Source organism: Macaca mulatta, chromosome 5, assembly GCF_049350105.2.
Source record: "Macaca mulatta isolate MMU2019108-1 chromosome 5, T2T-MMU8v2.0, whole genome shotgun sequence".
In the NCBI taxonomy this organism is placed as follows: domain Eukaryota; kingdom Metazoa; phylum Chordata; class Mammalia; order Primates; family Cercopithecidae; genus Macaca; species Macaca mulatta.
The window spans coordinates 167,559,146-167,581,142 of record NC_133410.1 but is presented as its reverse complement, the minus strand read 5'-3'; the positions used below and the strand labels follow the sequence as shown (position 1 = coordinate 167,581,142).

Genomic DNA, 21,997 nt, shown 5'->3' with positions numbered 1-21,997 from the left:
ACATCTAGTTAATGCCATCAATTTGTTTATTGGTCTCGGTTTTCTTTCTTCTGTTTTCCCTGTGTTATTTTGGGGTACCACTACTCACTAGTCAGCCAAACTAGAAAACAGGGGGTCATTCTTACTCTTCAATACACACTCCAAATGTGTCTCCTCTGTGCCTGGCTTAGTTCAGGCCCCATCTCTACTGCCCTGGATCACTTCAACAGTTGCCTGCTGGGCCCCAGACTCCTCGCTTTTCTTAAGCCCATTCTCCACACAGTCAGGTGTCTTCCATTTAAACTCAACACCAACCAGTGTTTGCCCATTTAAAACCTTTCAGAGGGCCAGGCATGGTGGCTCACGCATGTAATTCCAGTATTTTGGGAGCCTGAGTTAGGATTGCTTGAGCCCAGGAGTTCCAGACCAGCCTGGGCAACATGGTGAGACCCCATCTCCTGTAGTCCCAGCTACTCTGGAGGCTCAAGTGAGAGCATCACCTGAGTCCAGGGAGGTCAAGGTTGTAGTGAGCCACGATTGAGCCCCTGCACTCCAGCCTGGGTGACACAGTGAGACTCTGCCTCAACAAAATAAAATAAATACATAAATAAATAAGACTATAAAACTATTGCCTACAGAGTAAAGTTCCAGCCTCACGTCCCAGCTCACCCTCTTAGTCATGACTCCCCAGCAATGTGGAACTTGTATTTTTGCTATGCACTGTGCTATTGGCTGTTTCTCCCCTCCCAGCCTTTTGCTCAAGCTATGCCCTTTGCCCAAAATGCCCTCACCACCCACCCCAACCTCCAGCTCCCTGTCCCTTGTCTAGATCCTAGTCATTCTCTACACGCGGTTCAAACATCGCTTCCTCAAGGAAACCCTGCCTCACCACATCATCAGCCCTCAGCTTCCGTCTCAGCCAATTAACCTTCCTCTCTGTTCCCATGAGTCTGGGAAATCAGGTATTTACTAAATGTATTACTACAATTATCATTACTCTTACTGCATTGTATTGTCATTCTCTGTTTATGTGTTTCTTTAGAATGTTAGCTCATTTAAAAAAAAATGTAGGAGGGAAAAAAGTCAACAACTTGATAGAAAAAGGGATAAGACTAGACAGTTCATAGTATATAATGCACATGGCCCTGACACACTTGAAAACACATTCAATCACACTAACAAGAACAGAAGTGTAACTTACTATGTTACTATTTCTTGCCTGTCATACTGAAAAAAATTAGAAAGTTTGACAACACAGTCTGTGGGTGAGGCCGTACAAAAATCAGCATTCTCAGGTATTGTGGATGAGAATACAAAATGGCATAACCACAATGGTGGCAGGGTTAGCAGCACTGAACGAAATTACATATGTCTTTTTCCTTTGACCCAGCAACATCACTTCTAGGAATCTATCCCAAAGATGTCTGCAAAAAATATGAGAAGATGTATACAGAAAACTATACTTTGTAGCAATTTTTGTAATAGCAAAAAAATTGGAAACAGCCCAAATGACCACTAATAGCGGACTGGTTGAATAAACTGGTAAATGCATTTTGCAGCTGTACTGAGAGAGAGAGAGAGAGAGAGAGAGAGAGAGAGAGAGAAATATCTTTATGTAATGCTATGGAGTGATCTCTCCAGATGTATTGTTAAGAGAAAAAAGCAAGGTAAAAGTATGTTCAGTATGCTACCATTTCTTTAGGAAAGGGGAGGATATAGTCATATATATATATATATATATATATGTGTGTGTGTTTGTTTTTTGAGACAAGGTCTCACTCTGTCACCCAGGCTGGAGTGCAGTGGTATGATCACAGCTCACTGTAGTCTCAAACTCCTGAGCTCTCAAGTAATCCTCCCACCTCAGCCTCCCGAGTAGCTGGGACCATAGGCACAGACCACTGTGCCCAGCTAATTTTTGTAGAGATGGGGATCTTGCCATGTTGCCCAGACTAGTTTCAAACTCCTGGGTTCAAGCAATTCGCCCATCTCGACCTCCCAAAGTGCTGAGATTACAGGTGTAAGCCACTGTGCCAGGCCTTGTAGTTATTTTTTAAAAATGTTTCCTGAAAGAAAAAAGGAGGGAACAGCAGGAAGTAACAAGGATAAAAGCTAGACTTCTCTGAATATCCCTTAAGGATTTTACTTTGAAACTATATAAATATGTTACTTGTGAAATAAATTTTTAAATTTCTGAAAACTGAAACAACAAAAAACAAATGAACCTAAATATGTCTTGAATTAGTGGAATAATTTTATGGAGAAGAGCTAACCTGGTTCTTCTCCCGTATTTTCCCTTCCCTGCAGCCTTTGCCATCAGAATGTCTGACCGTAAGCCTACGACATAGTAGAGTTTGTAACAGTCTCAAAGGCAAAGCAGAAGCCCGCATTTCCCCTGAAGGGTTAATGGGAAGTCCTCCAACAAAAGCCAAGATCTAATTTATTTTCTGCCTTGTTTACCAAAGAATTACTTTCTTCATTTAGGTTCCTTCTTCCTTTCTCTTCTCAGCACCCTTAAAACCACAAGTGACGTGAGCAGGCTTCTCTCTTCTAGGAATGTTCAAAGTTGGGTGCCTTGGAAAATGGTAGTTTCAAAGACATAACTAGGAACTTTTCAAAGAAAGATACTTTCAGCTAGAGATAGAGAGCCCTTGACTATAGGAACTAGAATTAGTTAACAGCAGAAAGAGTAGGAAAGCTTCTGAAACTGTAGCGGGCCATAGGAAGGTAAAGAAGAATGTAATTCAGGTCAGGACCAAAGAAAAGGACACCAAAGATCAGTAACACAACAGCGACTGATTCTAGTTGCCCACAGTGGGGAAATATATTCAGTTTCTGGTTAGGAGGGTTGAGTGGTTAAAATGAGAAGCACTCTTGTATAATACATTTGTGCATATGTGCTTACGCTGTCTAGTTATCTCAGGTCAGTTTCTCTGGAAGTGGGGGGCAAGGTGGTTATTTGGGTTCAATACCTGTGAAAGGAAAGGAGAGGAAGCAGGACTGATCAGAGGAAGAAGAACTGTAAGGGCTCAACACAGCCTTGACCAACCTGGTGAGAAATGACTGGTCCTTATACCCCTACCTCATTCAGTCACCTGACATAGGCTCCCCTGGAAAAGGCTTGACCTCAGACAGAGGAGGCTGCTCTCTGCAGGCAAAGCAGACCCTGAAGGTGCTGACAGCTGGACACTGTCTGCTGACAGTCCTTCCTCCAGCTGGGTTATAAGCCCTTCCTTGAAGGGGAACCTACCTGAGTGGCGCATCTCTTTACCTACCATAAGCCTACTGTAAGCCTTTCCAGAGTTAATATAGTATTTTTCTTATAATTCTCAAAATATAAAAGGTATTATATTTACAGTAGAGAACTCCATATATTAGTGTTGAATACAAAATTACTGTTAGAATTTATCTCAATGGATTATCAGGTAGTCGATATATTTCTGTGTAAGCTAGAATTACTGATCATACACTTATTCATCCCACAAACATCTATTAACTATTTATTGCATACCAGTCTCTAGAAATTGAAATATAAATAAGTATACTTTTACCATAAACTCCTAGAAGTCAGATTCTAGTGGGGAGGTCGATAAAATAGACAAATAATTAAAGTGGTAAGTTAAAAAGATAGGTCTAAACACAGTGCTAAAGAGGTTAAAGGGACATGAAGAAGAAAGCACTTAGCTATGTCTACAGACATCCTCCTGGAAGAGCAGATGTGGGCCTTGGCTGTCAGAGGACAAGAAATATTTGCATTACAGGAAGAGCAAATTGTATGTATAAAGACTCAGAACAATGAAAAAGCATTGCACAGATTGAGAACCACAGATAAATTGACATGACCAAAGCACAGGCGGTGTTTAAGGAGGGACTGAAATATGAGACTGGAAATATATCTATATATACATCTGTGTGTAATTATCTCATTAATTTATTAATGTTATTTTTTACTGTATTTTATCTTGCCAGTGTTTGTCAAATATATTTAAACACAGTTTGTGGGGGCTTTTTGTTTTTTGCTATAACATATTTCTGCAAGACATTCTTTGTGAAATGTTGAAAGACAGTAGTGACCGAGCCTGCCGGATTATCTGGGACATAAGCTCGAACTGGATCTAGTACCTGTGAACAAGTGTATTCTGACTTGATATTGACAAATAAGGAAAAGTTATTACTGGATGCAAGTTCTGGGAAGGCTACAGCAGTATCTCTCTGCTCTTGGAGATTGGAATGCGGAACTCTGCTGGGAGGAACATTCTATCTCCCTGTCATAAAGAGTCGTTAGCAACCACCTGGTTCAGGTCACAGGCAGGGAGAGGAAGGACTGCAGAGTCTTTCATTCTTTCTGGTGCAGCTTAACTGATTTGAAGAAGCCGAAGAATAAAATCCAGTAGCACAGTTAAGACTTTAGCCATGGCATCTGTAACATACCAAAAGCCAACATCTACTACTGTGGGAAAACAAATGATTTTTACAGGTAAATCGTTTTTGTGTATGCGTTCACAAGGAGATCTAAATTTGCTTTTTCTCTCACATATATGATTTTATATAATGGATATAACAATGAAATGATCACATACGTTTTTGTTTGTTTGTTTCTTTTTTGGGTTTTTTTTTTTTTTTTTTTTTTTTTTTGAGCTAGAGTCTCGCTCTGTCTCCCAGGCTGGAGTGCAGTGGTGTGATCTCGGCTCACTGCAATCTCCGCCTCCTGGGTTCAAGAGATTCTCTAGCATCAGCTTCCTGAGTAGCTGGGATGACAGGCAGCTGCCATCATGCCCAGCTAATTTTTGTATTTTTGTAAAGACGAGGGTTTCACCATGTTGGCCAGGCTGACCTTGAACTCCTGACCTCAGGTGATCTACCCACCTTGGCCTCCCAAAATGCTGAGATTACAGGCGTGAGCCACCGTGCCTGGCCCGCCGATGTTTAATTGACGTGATACTGCTGTCTCATCATGCCCACTCAGTCTGATCATCAACATCTTGTCGCCATAAACACGTCTTTAACGCAGCACTTGTCACTACATCTGAGGTAACTTTCACAAAGGAATCTTTGAATTAGCATAGCTTTTATGGTTTGTGCCAGAGAAACTTCTTCGATGTAATAAAAAACATACTTTTCTTCAAATTTTTATTAACACTGATTTAAGCTTCTCATAATATTATAAAGTTAAAAATATTATAAACTTGACATATTTGCTTGATAAAAATTTGAGCAAGATACGCATTAAGCCTAGTAAAGTTATTGGTTTTCGTTTTGTTTGTTCAACTACTTTAAATGATTTGGGTAGTTTGTGTGAAATTACAATAAAATCTAAAAAGTAGAATATGACTAGTTGTGGTAAGTCTGTAAGACATAAACTAAACTTCATCTTATTTCCTTTTTTTCCAAATTATTTATTTTTTGAGACAGAGTCTCTCCCTGTTACCCAGGCTGGGGTGCAATGGCACGATCTTGGCTCTCTGCACCCTCCACCTCCCAGGTTCAAGTGATTCTCCTGCCTCAGCCTCCCGAGTAGCTAGGACTGCAGGCACATGCTGCCATGCCTGGTTGTTTATTTATTTATTTATTTATTTATTTTGTACTTTTAGTAGAAATGGAGTTTTACCATGTTGACTAGGCTGGTCTTGAACTCCTGACATCAAGTGATCCACCCGCCTGTGTTGGGATTACAGGCGAGAACCACCGTGCCTGGCCTTATTTATTTATTTATTTTTCCAAATTGTGAGCGTATTTTACAATGTTACAGAAAAATAATCAAATGCGTGTTTCTGGTGGGCATTTACGATTTGTGTTGCTCATTATCCATCTCATCCACTCCCCTTCTTGTGACTCACTGGCTCTGGGGAAACCATCTCTTTCCTCACTCTTACCCCTTTTTTACTCCTGTGAGAAGGACTTTGTCAACTAGAGTACCCTGCTTATCTGCAATTCCTTTTGCCTTTATTCTTACAAACTATTCATCTCCAAAGTTATTTAGGTCAGCACATTTTCTTTCTAGCCTCTTCAGTAAGGTTGTTTTATGCCCTTGTAATACAGTAAGATTTTCTTGTCACAGTCTGAATTCCTTCCTGAAATCCCACAATTTCCTAAATAATGTTTGTTTAATTTGCATCCATTAAGGTTTGCTTTTTATGCTATTAAGTATATGGGAGTCTTGACAAATTAATAGAACCATGTATTCACCATTATAGTACCATACATTATAGTTTCACCACTTAAAAAATCTCCTGTGCTTCACCTATTCATTCCCTCCTCCCCCTTTTCCCCTAGCTCCTGGCAACCACTGATCTTTTCACTGTCTCCACAGTTTTGCCTTTTCTTGAATGTCATAGAGCTGGAGTTATACGGTATGTAGTCTTTTCAGATTGGCTTCTTTTCCTTATCAATATCATTTTAAGGCTTCTCCACATCCTTTCATGGTTTGATAGCTTATTTCTTTTTACCACTGAATAATATTTCACTGTGCTGATGTGTCACAATTTGTTCATCCCTTCACCTATCGAAAGACATCTTGGTGGCTTCCAGTTTTTGACAATTGTGAGAAATGCTTCTGTATACATTTATGTGCAGCTTTTTGCATGGATATGTTTTCAAATCAACTGGATAAATACCTAGGAGAGTAATTGCTGGATCCTGTGTTAAGCCAAACTGTCTTCTAAACTAGCTATACTATTTTGCATTTCCATTAGCAATGAATGAGAGTCCTTGTTGCTTTGCATCCTTGTCAGCCTTTGGTATTGTCTGTTTTTTACTTTTTTACCGAAAAAAAAAAGGTCATTTAGATTTTTATCCTGTGTTTTCTTTTAGACATTTTACAATGTTACATTTTCATTTAGGTCTATGATCTATCTTGATGAGATTTTTGTGCCTTTTTAAGTTTTAATTTTCATCAGCCAATAAATTTCCTCTTTTCCTTAGCCAGTTTGGGTTGGGTTTTCTGTCATTTGGAACTGTGCAAGAGTCTTCATTAATACTTAAGATTTCTTCTAACTTATGCCAGAGTATATACTTAGTTTTATGTATTTACGTAGTTCAAATTCTTGTCACCTTTGATAGATTTCTGTTTTTCATTATACTGACATATAATACTTAGCTTCATAGCCTCCTGTATTTTATAATTTCCTAATTTTTACTGTTACAAATTTGTATGAATACTTTGCATACATTATTTTTCTTGTTCTCTTATATTCTTGTGGTATATATAGAGAGAGCAGAATTAGCAGGTGAAAGATACAAACAGATATATAACTTATTAATGCCACAAGCTTTAGAGGATTGTGTATACTATGAACAATGTATATGTATTAAAGCCCAACAATTTTTTGTTTGTTTGTTTGTTTTTGAGACAGTCTCCTTCTGTTGCCCAGGCTGGAGGGCAGTGGTATGATCTCAGCTCACTGCAATCTCTCCCTCCAGGGTTCAAGTGATTCTCGTGCCTCAGCCTCCTAAGTAGCCGGAATTACAGATGTGAGCCACCATGCCCACTAATTTTTTGTATTTTTAGTAGAGATGGGGCGTCACCATGTTGGCCAGGCTGGTCTCGAACTCCTGACCTCCAGTGATCCGCCTGCCTCGGCCTCCCAAAGTGCTGGGATTACAGGCATGAGCCACCGCAACTGGCCCCCACCAATATTTTTTGAAATCGTTTTTATTTACTTTGAAGATGTAGATATGAATCCTTTTTTGCCTTTGCCTTTTACAAATTTTATTGCGACTATTTTAAAACACCCCAATGAACTCCCACTTACCTGTCACCCATATTCAACATTTATCAAAATTTTGCCACATTTGACTCACATCTCTCCTGTCTTTTTCTTGTGCAATATATTTTAAGCTCAGATATCTCATTATTTCACTTACATATTTTATTGTGCATCTCAAAAAATATGAACTTGTTCTTACAGGGCCACATTGCCGTGACTGCACCTAACAAAATTAATAACTATCCTTTGGCATCATGTAATTAACAACTCCATAATAAAATTTTCCTGATTGTTTCTAAAATGTGTTTTTACACTTGATTTTGAGAATTAAGGATCCAACACACATTGCATTCAGTTGTGTTTTCTGTTTTTGTCTCTTTTAAACTGATGCAGTCTTCCCTTTTTTCCCTGACATTTACGTGTTGCAGAAACTGGATCAGTTATGGTGCAGAGATGTCCACATTCTGAATTTGTCAATTACTTCCTTCTCATATCATTTAACTTGTTCCTTTATTCTCTGTAAACTGAATTTGGCTCTACAGGCTTGATTATAGCCAAGTTCAACTCTTTAGGGATGCTTATGTCTTAAATGGTACTGCAATCAATTCACAGAAATCAAATTTTAAGCTGTTCAAGAATAATAATTTTAACTCCTATAAGGCCCATCACTTACTACCTTTCTAACCTATTGGGGCTTGGAGCTCTTTCCTCCATGTTTGGAACTGTTCTTAATATAAAGCCCATGTTTTCACGAAAACTAGTTTGAGCGAAGTACCCAGGCTAGGCAAACAAAAGATTGATTTAATCCATGCAAATATTGTGTAATTGTTATAAAAATTTGAAAAATATCTTGTCACTATTAATAATTAACATAAGACAATAAAATATCATGAGAAATCATTAAAAAATTATTTTGGATGTCGATAATGTAAAAAAAATATATAGAGAGGATGAGAAAATACTGAGGAATTTCGCAGCCATTCTGAGAGCTACTTTAAAGCACTTTTAAGAGTTTCATAGGATTTTTATTGATTTCTAATTTAATTTTAAAGTGAAATTTTGACTGGACGTGGTGGCTCACGCCCTGTAATCCTAGCACCTGGGAGGCTGAGGCAGGTGGATCACTTGAGGTCAGGGGTTTAAGACCAGCCTGACCAACATGGTGAAGCCCCATCTCTACTACAAATACAAAAATTAGCTGGGAGTGGTGGCGCACCCCTGTAATCCCAGCTACTCAAGAGGCTGAGGCGTAAGAATTGCTTCAACTCAGAAGGTGGAGTTGCAGTGAGCCAAGATTGCACCATGGCACTCCAGCCTGGGCAACAGAGTGATACTCTGTCTCAAATAAATAAATAAATAAATAAATAAATAAATAAATAAATGAAATGTTGCTTTCTCTTGGCATAGGCATAACACTACTCTTTCTTTTTTTTTCCTTTGAGGGAGGGTTTCGCTCTGTCGCCCAGGCTAGAGTGCAGTGGCACGATTATGGCTTACTGCAGCCTTGGCCTCCCTGGGCTCAGGTGATCCTCCCACCTCAGCCTCCCAAGTGGCTGGGACTATAGGCGTGTGCCATCACTCCTGATTAATTTTTGTATTTTTGTGGAGATGGGGTTTCACCATATTTCACCATATTGCCCAGGCTGCTCTCGAACTCCTGGGCTCAAGGGATCTGCCCACTTCGGCCTCCCGAAGTGCTGGGATTGTAGTCATGAGCCCCCGCACCCAGCCAACACTATTCTTTTTTTTGTTTTTTACGAAAGTTTATTCTTAAATGTACAACAGCTCCAAAACAACACTTAATTCCAGCTATAGGTGGCAAAAGGATGATGATGATGATGATATAGGTGATGGCAGGGAACACAGATGCTTAAATATGGATGAAATAAAGGGTCACCATCTCCTTAGGCACAAGGAACAGCTTACTTTTTACCAGATTTCTTAATTCCACCTGTGGCCAAGGGCCCCTTCCCCACAGCCTTTGCTTTTAGCTCCTCGAGTTTCTTCTGCTTCTCTTTTTGTTTCTGCTTGAAAGCCTTATCTTCCTCGTCCATCTCCTTGGCCTGCTTCTTGGGCTGTTTCAGTGGCTTCTTCTTGCCACCTTCACAGCCAGACATGGCGCCTGCCGTCCCTTCCCCTGCCAACACTATTCTTTTATTTGTCATTTATAACTACAATTATTTTAAATTTCATTTTTAAAAATTTCTACTGAGACTTCATTATTCTATGTGATGATTCACAGTATGTATTTATCTAGTATACCTTGACTACTTAACTAATTTGATCACTTATCAAGTCTTATTTTTCTATCAAATTTTGATATATTTCTTTTTAAAATACATTTTTCATGCTAATTCTTTATCCTACATATTTGAAATCCAATTTAACAAATTGAATGCCAATTAAATACTAAAAACTTGTCCATGAGCATGGGAGGATACAAAAATATACATGAAAAAAGTTCTCTTTTTTCTGGAAGCTTAAAATCTATTGGATAACCAGAACATAATAGGGTTGATTTGCTCAATCTAAATATCCATCGCAGCATAGTGTGGCATCCAAACGAAACACAAATCCAATTCCAAAAACCCTGAGAACTAATGGGAAATTATCTCACATAACACTACACAAACTCAGCCATATGTTTTGTTTTGTTTCCCACTCATTTCTCTTCTTTTTGAGTATCATAGAGCATAAGTTACTTCCTACATTGCAGATGGATCTTGGAATTTATTTAGTTTTCAATTAATAAAGGAATCGAAATTTTCTGAAAAAACTATCAGTGGATCCAACTTTTAAAACCTTGTTAAAAAGTTGATATATAACATACTCCATTAAGTACGTTAATTTGTCTTAGCTTGATAACATTTTACAAAGTGAGCACCTTTACGTATGCACTTTTAGATTAAGACAGTGAATATTTTTATCACTCTAAAAAAGTTCATGTATGTCCTTTCCCAGTCAATCCTCCCACAGTCAGATGCTGTTCTGATTTCTATAATCCATGTTTTCGATAACTGTGAGTTTTAATCTAACAGGGCAAGCTAATCATCAGTACTTTTCCAACGTGTATTTGCTGGCTATTCTTCTACAGATGTTTTACTGCCAATTTGCTAAGTTCTATAATGACATAGTGAGGAGATTTTATAATAATGTTAGTTTGTTTTTTTGAGACGGAGTCTTGCTCTGTTGCCCAGGCCGGAGTGCAGTGGCACGATCTCAGCTCACTGCAATCTCTGCCTCCTGGGTTCAGCCTGGATTCTCCTGCCTTAGCCTCCCCAGTAGCTGGGATTTCAGGTATGCTCCACCACGCCCAGCTAATTTTTGTATTTTTAGTAGAGATGGGGTTTCGCTGTGTTGGCTAGGCTGGTCTCAAACTCCTGAACTCAAGTGATCCACCCGCCTTCACCTCCCAAAGTGCTGGGTTACAGGTGTGAGCCACTGCACCCTGCCTAGATAATGTTATTTTTGTATTACAAAGATTTTACTATAAAAACCTTATAAACAAAATTAGGAAGAAAATTTAAAAACTGCTTTAAAGAATGGTTATATATTTTTAAAACATCTGTTTACATACAAATGACATTAATTTGTTTACCCAGTTCCAGGTCCTATGCAATTTTTAAGTTTAAAACTTGGGCTGAATGTGGTGGCTCACACCTATAATCCTCACATTTTGGAAGGAAGAGGTGGGAGGATCACTCGAGCCCAGGAGTTTGAGACCAGCCTGGACAACACAGAGGAGCTCATCTCTACAAAAAAATTTTAAAAATCAGCCGAGTGTGGTGGTGCACACCTACTACACTACTCAGAAGGCTGCGCCAGAGGGTAGCTTGGGCCTGGGAGGTTGAGGCTGCAGTGAGCTGTGATCACACTACTGTACTCCAGCCTGGGCAACAGAGCAAGGCCCTATCTCAAAGGAAAAAAAAATGTTGAAAAATTACATTTATTTCAAAATACATTCTTTAATTCAGATTTTTCTTCATTAAATTCCTACTTGGCTCAAATTAAATATAATTAATGAGTAGTCAATATAAGACATAAAATTTAAATGGCACTATAACAGATCATCTCATTTAACCTATTTTTTCAGATGGGAATCCTCAGGGTTCAGGTAAGTTAAGTGACTTGCTGAAGGCCACACAGCCTTGATGAGAAGGATGGAAGCCTCTGCCTGCTCCCTGTTTGTATGGGGTATTTATGTGCCTTACATCCAGATTACTGACTAAATAAAAGTATTAACATATTTAGTCAGTCATCATATGCCTACCAGAAAATCTGCTCGTGTAAACCAGAAATATTACAGAGCTCTGCCTTACAATGGAGTGACCACAGCATGAAATTTCTGTTAGAAATACATTAGAATTGGAAATACTCTCTAGGAAATGGCCAGAAAACGATACGATGAATGAAACTGTAAGTGGTAGGAGAAGTACATAAATGTATGTGTAATTTCAAAATGTATTGCTCCATTAGCCAGCATTTCAGACCCACTTATTCATCTTACTTTTTGCTCTGTGAAACTGTCATACTAATAGTTATGTCTCAGATTCAATTATTTTAAAAATAGAAAATGACTTCACACTGAATTGCCAGTGGTTTCCTGTTTGAAGAAATAATAAAATAGTCCTACTGCAATTCAGCTTAAGTCCCAGCACTGTAATCCACAAGGCAACTCTTTTCGATTTTTGAAAACTACCTCATGACAACAGCTTACACATTTTAATGGTACTGAAACATTTGGTTGACTAAACTGCATTTTATTTCTCTATTTTTATTTTTACCTGCATTTTATTCTGTTGTCATAGCATGCAGTTTGCCCTGAATCAAAATTTGTTCTATTATTTTAAGATATATTATAGACAATATACATATATCCTTACCATGATTCTTCAGCCTATTCAAAAATAATAAATTAAAAGCTAAGATAGTTGGAAATGATCTTCGGATAGAATATAATAGGCAATTTATTTAAAACAAAATTGCCAAACATCTAGTTAGCTTAATCATATCCCGTTGCAGTGATTTATTTGCTAAGGACATATTAGATAATTAGGCATTGCTATCATAATAGCAAAAGTGGGAGACCTTATTCATTGTCCTTCATCAAACGCTGTTCTTTTCATAAGGCGTATTATTACTTTTACAAAACTGTAAATGTTACATGAAAGCCTTATCTATAGGTGACAGCAGCTCCAAATCAATCCTATCTTAAATTGTTGGTCATCTAAGTCAACACGATGTGATTTGCAGAAAAAAAATCAGTTGCCGCCATACATTTTTTTTTTTTTTTTTTTTGAGACAGAGTCTTGCTCTGTAGCCCGGGCTGGAGTGCAGTGGCCGGATCTCAGCTCACTGCAAGCTCCGCCTCCCGGGTTTACGCCATTCTTCTGCCTCAGCCTCCCGAGTAGCTGGGACTACAGGCGCCCGCCACCTCGCCCGGCTAGTTTTTTGTATTTTTTAGTAGAGACGGGTTTCACCGTGTTAGCCAGGATGGTCTTGATCTCCTGACCTCGTGATCCGCCCGTCTCGGCCTCCCAAAGTGCTGGGATTACAGGCTTGAGCCACCGCGCCCGGCCGCCGCCATACATTTGAAAAGCACCTGAACAAACCTTTGTCTTGGTTTTGTTTTATATATGCATAAATATAAATATATATAATGTATAAATATATGTATATAAATAATTACTGCATAAGCTAAGATGGAACGGAGGAGGATTTATTTGCCTTTCCATGGCTTTATTTAATTTTCCAGAGTTGGCTGGGCGCGGTGGCTCAAGCCTGTAATCCCAGTACTTTGGGAGGCCGAGACGGGCGGATCACGAGGTCAGGAGATCAAGACCATCCTGGCTAACACGGTGAAACCCGTCTCTACTAAAAAATACAAAAAACTAGCCGGGCGAGGTGGCGGGCGCCTGTAGTCCTAGCTACTCGGGAGGCTGAGGCAGGAGAATGGCGTGAACCCGGGAGGCGGAGCTTGCAGTGAGCTGAGATCCGGCCACTGCACTCCAGCCTGGGTGACAGAGCGAGACTCCGTCTCAAAAAAAAAAAAAAAAAAAAAAAAAATTTCCAGAGTTGATACTTTGTAGGTTATGTTAATGTCACTTCTTCATTGTTTTGTTTTTTATTTTTTAGCACAAACACATTTATTTATTAACCAAAGGGATGATCCTAATTAATCCAATACTGAAACAGCTGCATGTAAAATGTTTGTGATAAAGATAATTGAACACAGTAATGAAAAAAAAAAAAAAGAAGCAGTATGGAGATTTGTCCATTGAACTGAGCTTGTTCATTCTCGTAGCTAATTCCTGCCCAAAGTGATGATGGAATTTTTATTCTACTTTTTTATAGATCCGAGAACAGGTGACATTGTGTGTGACACAGTCTACCACAAATTTCCCATCTTTCAATTTTCTTATTATTGTGCTTTTCTTCCCATCCCACTCCGATGCTGAACCAATGCTCCATCTGTAAAGTTGCAGAGAATCTGAGATTTTCTGCTACGAGCTGTAGTTTCTACAGACTTCTCTCCCAGGGTACAAGAAAACTGCTGTTTTCTAAGTGCTCTGAGTTTTTATGGTGAGGTTTTTGCCATCACAAATGATGATACACTCTGGTTTGGCCATCGTGCCCGTTTTTCGCAAAGCTGTTCCCACTCCTAGTTCCTTCATGTATTCATCAAAGCCTTTGCTGTCCACTAGGCATCATCTTCCAGCTGCTGAACAGTAGCCGTGGTGGGCGCAGGAGGGTGTGCAGAACAAGCTTAGCAGGGTCGGCCTGGGCAGCATGCTGCGAGTATCACTTCTTTAAATCAGGGTGAAATGCTTTTGATTAAGCAAAAAGAAGTTTCTGTTGTTGAAACAGGATGTGAAAAAATTATTAAATTAAAGATAAGTTGATTGTTCACTGTGTGCCAGGCCCTGTGCTACCTACTAGGAAATGGGTGTAAGCATGAAGATCCTGCTTCAGGAAGCAAAAACTGTAAACTTAGACACCAATGTGGGCTTTCCCCTTAACTCTTTTGGACTCAGTTATTAAAAAATCTGTAATTTGGGGGATATAGTACATATTTTGTAAGGTTTTCTATCATGGTTTAATGAAACGAAAGCACCTGCAAATAATATGAATTTAATAATTTTTTAAGCTTTTTTGTTTCTCTTGAGAAGTTAATTATCTGGGGGGAGATTGGTGCTGGGGAAAGGACACAAAACCATCTTAAAATTCTATTTTTTTCTTAATAAGCCAACCAAGTACACCTTATTTCCCAAAGTCTGAAGCCATAAGCAGGTTTTTAAAGTACAGGAAGAAATAATCTAAGATTATTTAAGCAAATGGTTTTAAAACTTTAATGTGGAAATGATTCCCCTGAGAGGCTTGTTAAAAAATGATTCCCCCGAGAGGCTTGTTAAAATGCAGATTCTGGGGTGGGTGTGCTGGCTCACGCCTGTAATCCCAGCACTTTGGGAGGCCGAGGTTGCAGGGAATCACTTGAGGTCAGGAGCTCGAGACCAGCCTGGCCAACATGGTGAAACCTTGTCTCTGCTAAAAATATAAAAATTAGCCAGGTGTGGTGGTTCATACCTGTAATCCCAGTACTTGGGAGGCTGCGGCAGGAGAATCACTTGAACCTTGGGGATAGAGGTTGCAGTGAGCCAAGATCATGCCACTGCACTCCAGCCTGTGCAACAGAGTGAGACTGGGGTGAGCTTGAGAGTCTGCGTTTCCGTCAAGCTCCCAGGTGATGCCCACCCTGCTTGTTCCCAGACCACACTTTTGAGTAGCAAGGATCTAAACTATTCTGGCTCCACCATTTACTTATTGTTGTGACCTTGAACAAGATACTTACCCCTCTGTGTCTCAGTTATACCATCTGTAAAATGACCTTAATAATATCTACTTCATATGGTATTTAGTGGGGTAATATGTACAGAGTACTTAGTGTCTGGCATGTGGTAGGCTTCATATGTGTTTTATATGTATATGTATATTGATCACAAGCAATATAAGTAAACTGATGGCTACTGGGCCTAGAAGATGAAGTTATTTGTGATGCTAATCATTATCCTGATAAACGTTGGCTTTTTGGATTTTCTTGTAAACCTGATCTAAATAACGTTAAAGAAAAACAAGTTCCATTAAAAATATTTTATAGTAGAATAGCCGAGTTTGGAATTCTGCCTATAAACTTCATTAGTTTACATAATCTTGGTTGATGAAAACTCTATGTCATTCAGAAAGAATAGAAAGATCTCATTAAGGGCCTCTGGTGGAAAGCTTTTAACTACAGGCATCATTTTGTCTGTTTACCTTGAGTCGGTTTCTCTTTCCTTTCTTCCCTTTCTTGCTAGATGAGAGGTAGCACAAGCTGAACTCCAGCAAGGAAGCACTTTACCCTTGACCCCTGCTGTGTATGATCCTAGTCAATTTCATTCACAGCAAGTGATAAAGGATAAAATGCCTCACTGTCTTGCTAACCCCAGTTGCCAGCAATTATCTCAGAAAAGGTAGAACCTTTCACTGTGCCTATTAAAAGCCCCCTTTGACCAAAGATATCACCTTTTAGAAAAATATACCTCAGGGAAAAGTCTGCAGTGGATACATTACCCATGCCTTCAAGAATAATGGTACTGACAGACATCAAATCATTTGGTTGGTCAAATCATTTATTAGAGGCAGCACTTTCTAAAATAAAGGAGATAATTTCTGGAAAGGACAGGATTGCAGGAAGGTGGTCATTTGAGAGAAAGAAATGAACAGCAGATGGATCGCCCCTGCTCTGTAGTAAGGGTTGAACCGGACAAACATCACAAGGCGTCCAGCTACTTCGTTTCCGAGCTGAGTCTGAGCAGAATTGAGTTCCTAGCTAGGATGATGCCTAACTGTAGCTCTGAAAAGGACCTACAACAGCCTTGGGAAACCTGGTGGAGGAGAGGAGAGATCTACTTTATTTCTAAGCTTTATTCTTGGCAGTCAGGTGACCTTCTCGGGCTGGAGGAGTGGAGACCTGAGGGCAGAGCCAGGAACCCAAAATGGCTAGAACAAGTACAGCAACTTCTAAGTTTATTAAACAATGATCAAAACTCACAAATGCACAGTTGGGGGCAAGGGTGGTTACTGAGGAAAAAAGAGATAGTGTGCCATAAAATGTGAGCCTAATCCTGTTTTGGGGTTCTTTGTGAACATTCTGCCCATGATACAGCCATTCTGTTGGTGGCTTTAGAGGATGACTCTAGAAGTTTGTGAGATTTATTCATAACATCTAGCTTTTATTTAAGTCAGATTATGTCCAAATTTGGATGGGAGTTTGTCTGGTCATTTTTGTATGATGAAGTGACATAACCACAGGGTCCTTTAGAGAAGCAGAACCTATAGGATACAGCAAATGAGGGACTGGCTTGTGTGATTATGGGGGAGAAATCCTATGGTCTGCTGTGTGTAAGCAGAACCAGGAATGCCGGTGGTACAGTTCCACTCCAAACCCGAGGCCTGAGAACCAGGAACACTGACTTCTGAGGGTCCAAGCGGAGCACAAATTTGCCATTTTTCTACTTTTTGGCTCTATTCATGCCCTCCAGGAATTGGATGATGCCCTACATGGGTGAGAGGGTATTCTGTCCTCAGTTTACCAATTCAAATGTTAATCTCTTCTGGAAACACCCTCACAGACACACCCAGAAAAAACATTTAACAAGCTCTCTGAGCATCCTTTAGCCCAGTCAAGTTGACACACTATATATATATATATTTTTTTTTTTTTTTTTTGGAGACGGAGTCACTTGTCACCAGGCTGGAGTGCTATGGTGTGATCTCGGCTCACTGCAACCTCCAACTTTCTGGTTCGAGGGATTATCCTGCCTTAGCCTCCTGAGTAGCTGGGATTACAGGCAGGTGCCACCATGCCCAGCTAATTTTTGTATTTTTAGTAGAGACGGGGTTTCACCATGTTGGTCAGGATGGTCTTGATCTCCTGACCTCGTGATCTGCCCACTTCTGCCTCCCAAAGTGCTGGGATTACAGGCGTGAGCCACCACGCCCGGTTGACAAACGGTATTAACCATCACAGTCCTCCTGAAGGGGACTCTGAGCTAACCACAATCCGTGGTTAGGACATTGCAGAGCAAGATGTAATATGCATAAGAACCACTTATGGAGACACTTAAGAATGCAGAGCCTCAGGTCCTATACCCCAAATTGTTTTTTGGGGGCCTTGGAACCTGCATGTTAAAGAAGCACACCAGGAGACTGTGATGCAGGCAGTCCAGTGACACATGTGGGAGACACGGTAGACCCAGAGCGGTAGGAGCTGTATATGTTCTACACCTTGAAGCTCACATGTGCTCCAATTCCACTGCTCTTTACAATCTAATTTTAGTAGGAAGATCAGAAGATGGGAACATCCTTTTAATTTTAATTATTATTTAACTTAATTTAATTATTGAAATTAGCATGTATAATGCCATTTTGTAAATGATTATATAAAAATGGAATATGTTTTCTGCCCAGTGAATGACGGCACTGGTGACAGGATAATTAGGAATCTAAGTAGTCAAAAGTTGTGCAAACAAATCTGACGTTAAGGGAAGGTTAGTTAATAAATGCTGGTAGCATTTGGGTTACATAAATTCTGTGTTCACTGCAAGGAAATAATACCTCCCACATCTCTTTCTTTTAGGGATTTCCAAACTCTTTCAAAGGTCCATTTACAAGCTAAGTAGCTATCACCACCCTCTTTTCATAAAACGGAAACAGAGCAAAGTAGGCATGCTCATCATGTGGGCTGAATAAAGGAGTTTAAAAAATAAAATGATCTATGATTCCAGATCATACCAAGGAAGCGACATGGTAGATTTCATTTATTTCCTTTTCTGAGGATTCTATAGTCACTTAGAATGCAAGATCCACTGAACCAAACTCACCTTCCTCATCGTCACCCCTCACCAGGGTATGTACACCCTTGGAGATACGGAAATGTCCTGAGGAATGCCAGCTCCTTTTGTCTGCATGGATACAAAACAATCCGTTCCAGATCTTGGGGATTTCTTTCTTTTCTCAAACTGAGTCTCTTAGACTCTCTTGTAAGTGAGCTAAAAATAAATAATATCATTGACCCAGGCATAAAACTACTCAAAAGATAGAGATGGAAATCAGGATTTGCAGTAAATCCCATAACACTGTGCTGATTCTACTTCTGCTTCTGAAGGAAGGAAGGTGCTGTGAAATCATTGCCTACATGTATGGATTGTTTGTGTGAAGACCATCAAGTATAAAGTTATTTATGTTATTCTATATATTGGTCAAGAATCCCATTAATCATGGTTAAATAAGCAGTTTCCCTGCTGCTGCTCACCCAGGAGCACTCGGAGGCATGAGCACCAGCATGGAGAGGCTGCTTATTCACAAATCAATGCGGGACACTGAAAGCCTCTGCCTCTGTGATTTTGTGATGAGGGCTCACAGTTGTCCTGGTCCACAGCATCTGAATGTGAATGGCTTTCTCCAATTGACCGTTACAGCTGCCTCTTATTGAACCTGTGTTTGAATGGCTTTGGAGGATGACTCTAGAAAATTGTGAGATTTATTCATAACATCTAGTTTTTAGTTAAGTCAGATTATCTCCAAATTTGGATGGGAGTTTATCCAGTCATTTCTGTGTGATGAAGTGACAGAACCACAGACAGAAGCTAGATGTGTAAACCATTGCTGCACCACTGTAGACCCCCTAAGAGAACGGCAGAGGCCAGAGGCGGTGGCTCACGCCTGTAATCCTGGCACTTGGGAGGCCGAGGCGGGTGGATCATGAAGTCAGGAGATCGAGGCCATCCTGGCTAACGTGGTGAAACCCTGTCTCTACTAAAAATACAAAAAATTAGCCGGGCGTGGTGGTGGGCACCTGTAGTCCCAGCTACTTGGGAGGCTGAGGCAGGAGAATGGCGTGAACCCTGGAGGCAGAGCTTGCAGTGAGCTGAGATCGCACCACCGCACTCCCGCCTGGGCGACAGAGCGAGACTCCGTCTCAACAACAACAACAAAAAGTGGCACAGTGCCTTAGCTTAAATGTTTGGAAGTTGAGGCACACATTTGGGGCTGCGACTGTAGCCTTAAGAAAATTATGTATTGTATGAAAAGTAAGGACCACCTGTTAAAGCAGAGTTCAGACTTCCTAGAAGGTGGCATAGGGTAGCCTCGCAGATAACTGGAAAGGAAAAGACTCCCTCACCTCTAACCAGCTCAGGGGCAGAAGGTCCAAGGGCAGGGATACTTCAGTGTGGGGCGCTCACTTTGTCACATCTCCGCTGGACACAACTGAGTATATAAAATTTTGAGCAAGTGACTCTAACATAAGGCAGCTTCAAGACAGCTTCTACCATAACCATCATCCCTATAGTCTGTTCATTAAAAGGGATGACAAATATTTTGATCCTCTGCTATCTCCTATCCTCACCAAATGACTGATATACCCTTAACCTCTGTTCTACTCCCCACCCCACCCCCTGCCCATCTCTCCATAGCTTCTTTCTCTTCTACAATTGCACCGAGATGGAAGAAGAATGAAAAGGGAAAAGCTGCACATAGAAAATCATAAACCTTAGTCTCCAGTTACATTATTAAAAATTGCTACCAAAGGACATTTAGGGATTTTTTTTTTTTTTAAAGATGGAGTCTGGCTCTGTTGCCCAGGCTGGTGTGCGGTGGCACAGTCTTGGCTCACTGCAACCTCCGACTCCTAGGTTCAAGCAATTCTCCTGCCTCAGTCTCCTGAGTAGCTGGGGTTACAGGCATGCACCACCATGCCAGCTAATTTTTGTAGTTTTAGTAGAGGCGGGGTTTCACCATATTGGCCAGGCTGGTCTCGAAGTCCTGACCTCAAGTGATCCACCCGCCTCGCCCTCCCAAAGTACTGGAATTACAAGTGTGAGCCACCATGGCTGGCCCATTTAGGGAATCTTGATGAAAGCTTCTCTGATTTTTTAGAGAATAATCAACTCTAATTTTTTGTCCCCCAGAACTGATTTACTGTCCTCGCTCTCTCCAATCAGCAAACCCAGCAGGCCAGATGGCTGGCATCCCTCTCATTGTACATTTCCTTTGCCTTTTCTTCTGGTTTTAGTTTCTCCTGTTGTCCAGGTCAGCAAAACCTTGTTCCTGCCACAGCCACACTCTGGCGTAGGTTGACCAATTGTCCCAGTGTATTCAGGGTGAAGGGATTCCCAGGACATTGAACTTTCAGTGCTAAAACTGGGTTAAGCTGGTCTCCTGAATTCTAACCCTTACTTGCTGCCCTGGCCAGGCAGCCTCTTCAGTGCCATGACATCCACTTCCAAGTGCAGAGAGAATTCAGATAAGCACCAAACAGAAGGGGAGGCACTCGTGATGTCAGGGTACTAGGCAAAGTTCCCGCATCTATAGGCCGTTACTGACTTCCTCCCTTGCAATCAGAGAAAGACGAAAAGATGCAGAGGCCATTCCACAGATATCACCAAGTAGATACCCACCTCTACTCTGAGGAAATCTTGTGCAGTTATGGCAGGTGACATTCACTGGTGTATTTATCCAGCTATGGTTTGCTATTCTTTTTTTTTTTTTTCTTTTTTGAGACAGAGTCTTGCTCTGTTGCCCAGGCTGTAGTGCAGTGGCGCGATCTCGGCTCTCTGCCTTCCGGGTTCATGTCATTCTCCCATCTCAGTCTCCCGAGTAGCTGGGACTACAGGTGCCCGCCACCACACCCAGCTAATTTTTGTATTTTTAGTAGAGACAGGGTTTCACTGTATTAGCCAGGATTGTCTCGATCTCCTGACCTCATGATCCACTTGCCTCAGCCTCCCAAAGTGCTGGGATTACAGGTGTGAGCCACCGCGCCCGGCCTGGTTTGCTATTCTTCTTGACTAAAGATGACTTTTATCAAGACCACCTGTTGACTTCATTATAAACCCAAGGAGAAGACTATTAATTTATCACAAATTGATTCCAGTAACTCAGGGATGGCTTCACATTTTGCCAGGGGGACAAGACCAGCATTCTGAACCATCATACTTGCCTAGGGACAAAAAATTCAATACAATCTCCTTTCACTTTTTATAGTTTAGACACTTTTTTGCCATGTTCAATGATAAGCTGTCCAGGTATTTGTCCAGTTTCTATCATTAATCAGTACATATTGCCTCACACTAAAGTCAAAGAAATTATGTAAAGTGCAAACTAGAAAACAACATAGTGCCTTAGCTGGACTGAGCTTGCCGCAGCCTGTGGCAGGTTCGTACTGTGTCAGCTGAGCCCATTGGACTGCATGTCCTAGATTTCCTTCCCTACAT

The 21,997-nt window shown here is 40.5% G+C and overlaps 1 protein-coding gene and 1 pseudogene across 1 annotated transcript in view; both read right to left on the bottom strand.

The window, feature by feature from the left end:
• Positions 1-21,997, bottom strand: part of RAPGEF2 (Rap guanine nucleotide exchange factor 2) — a 486,440-nt gene that overhangs the window by 323,425 nt on the left and 141,018 nt on the right. The gene's annotated exons all lie outside the window — the stretch shown is intronic.
• Positions 9,594-9,802, bottom strand: LOC701838 (translation machinery-associated protein 7 pseudogene; annotated as a pseudogene).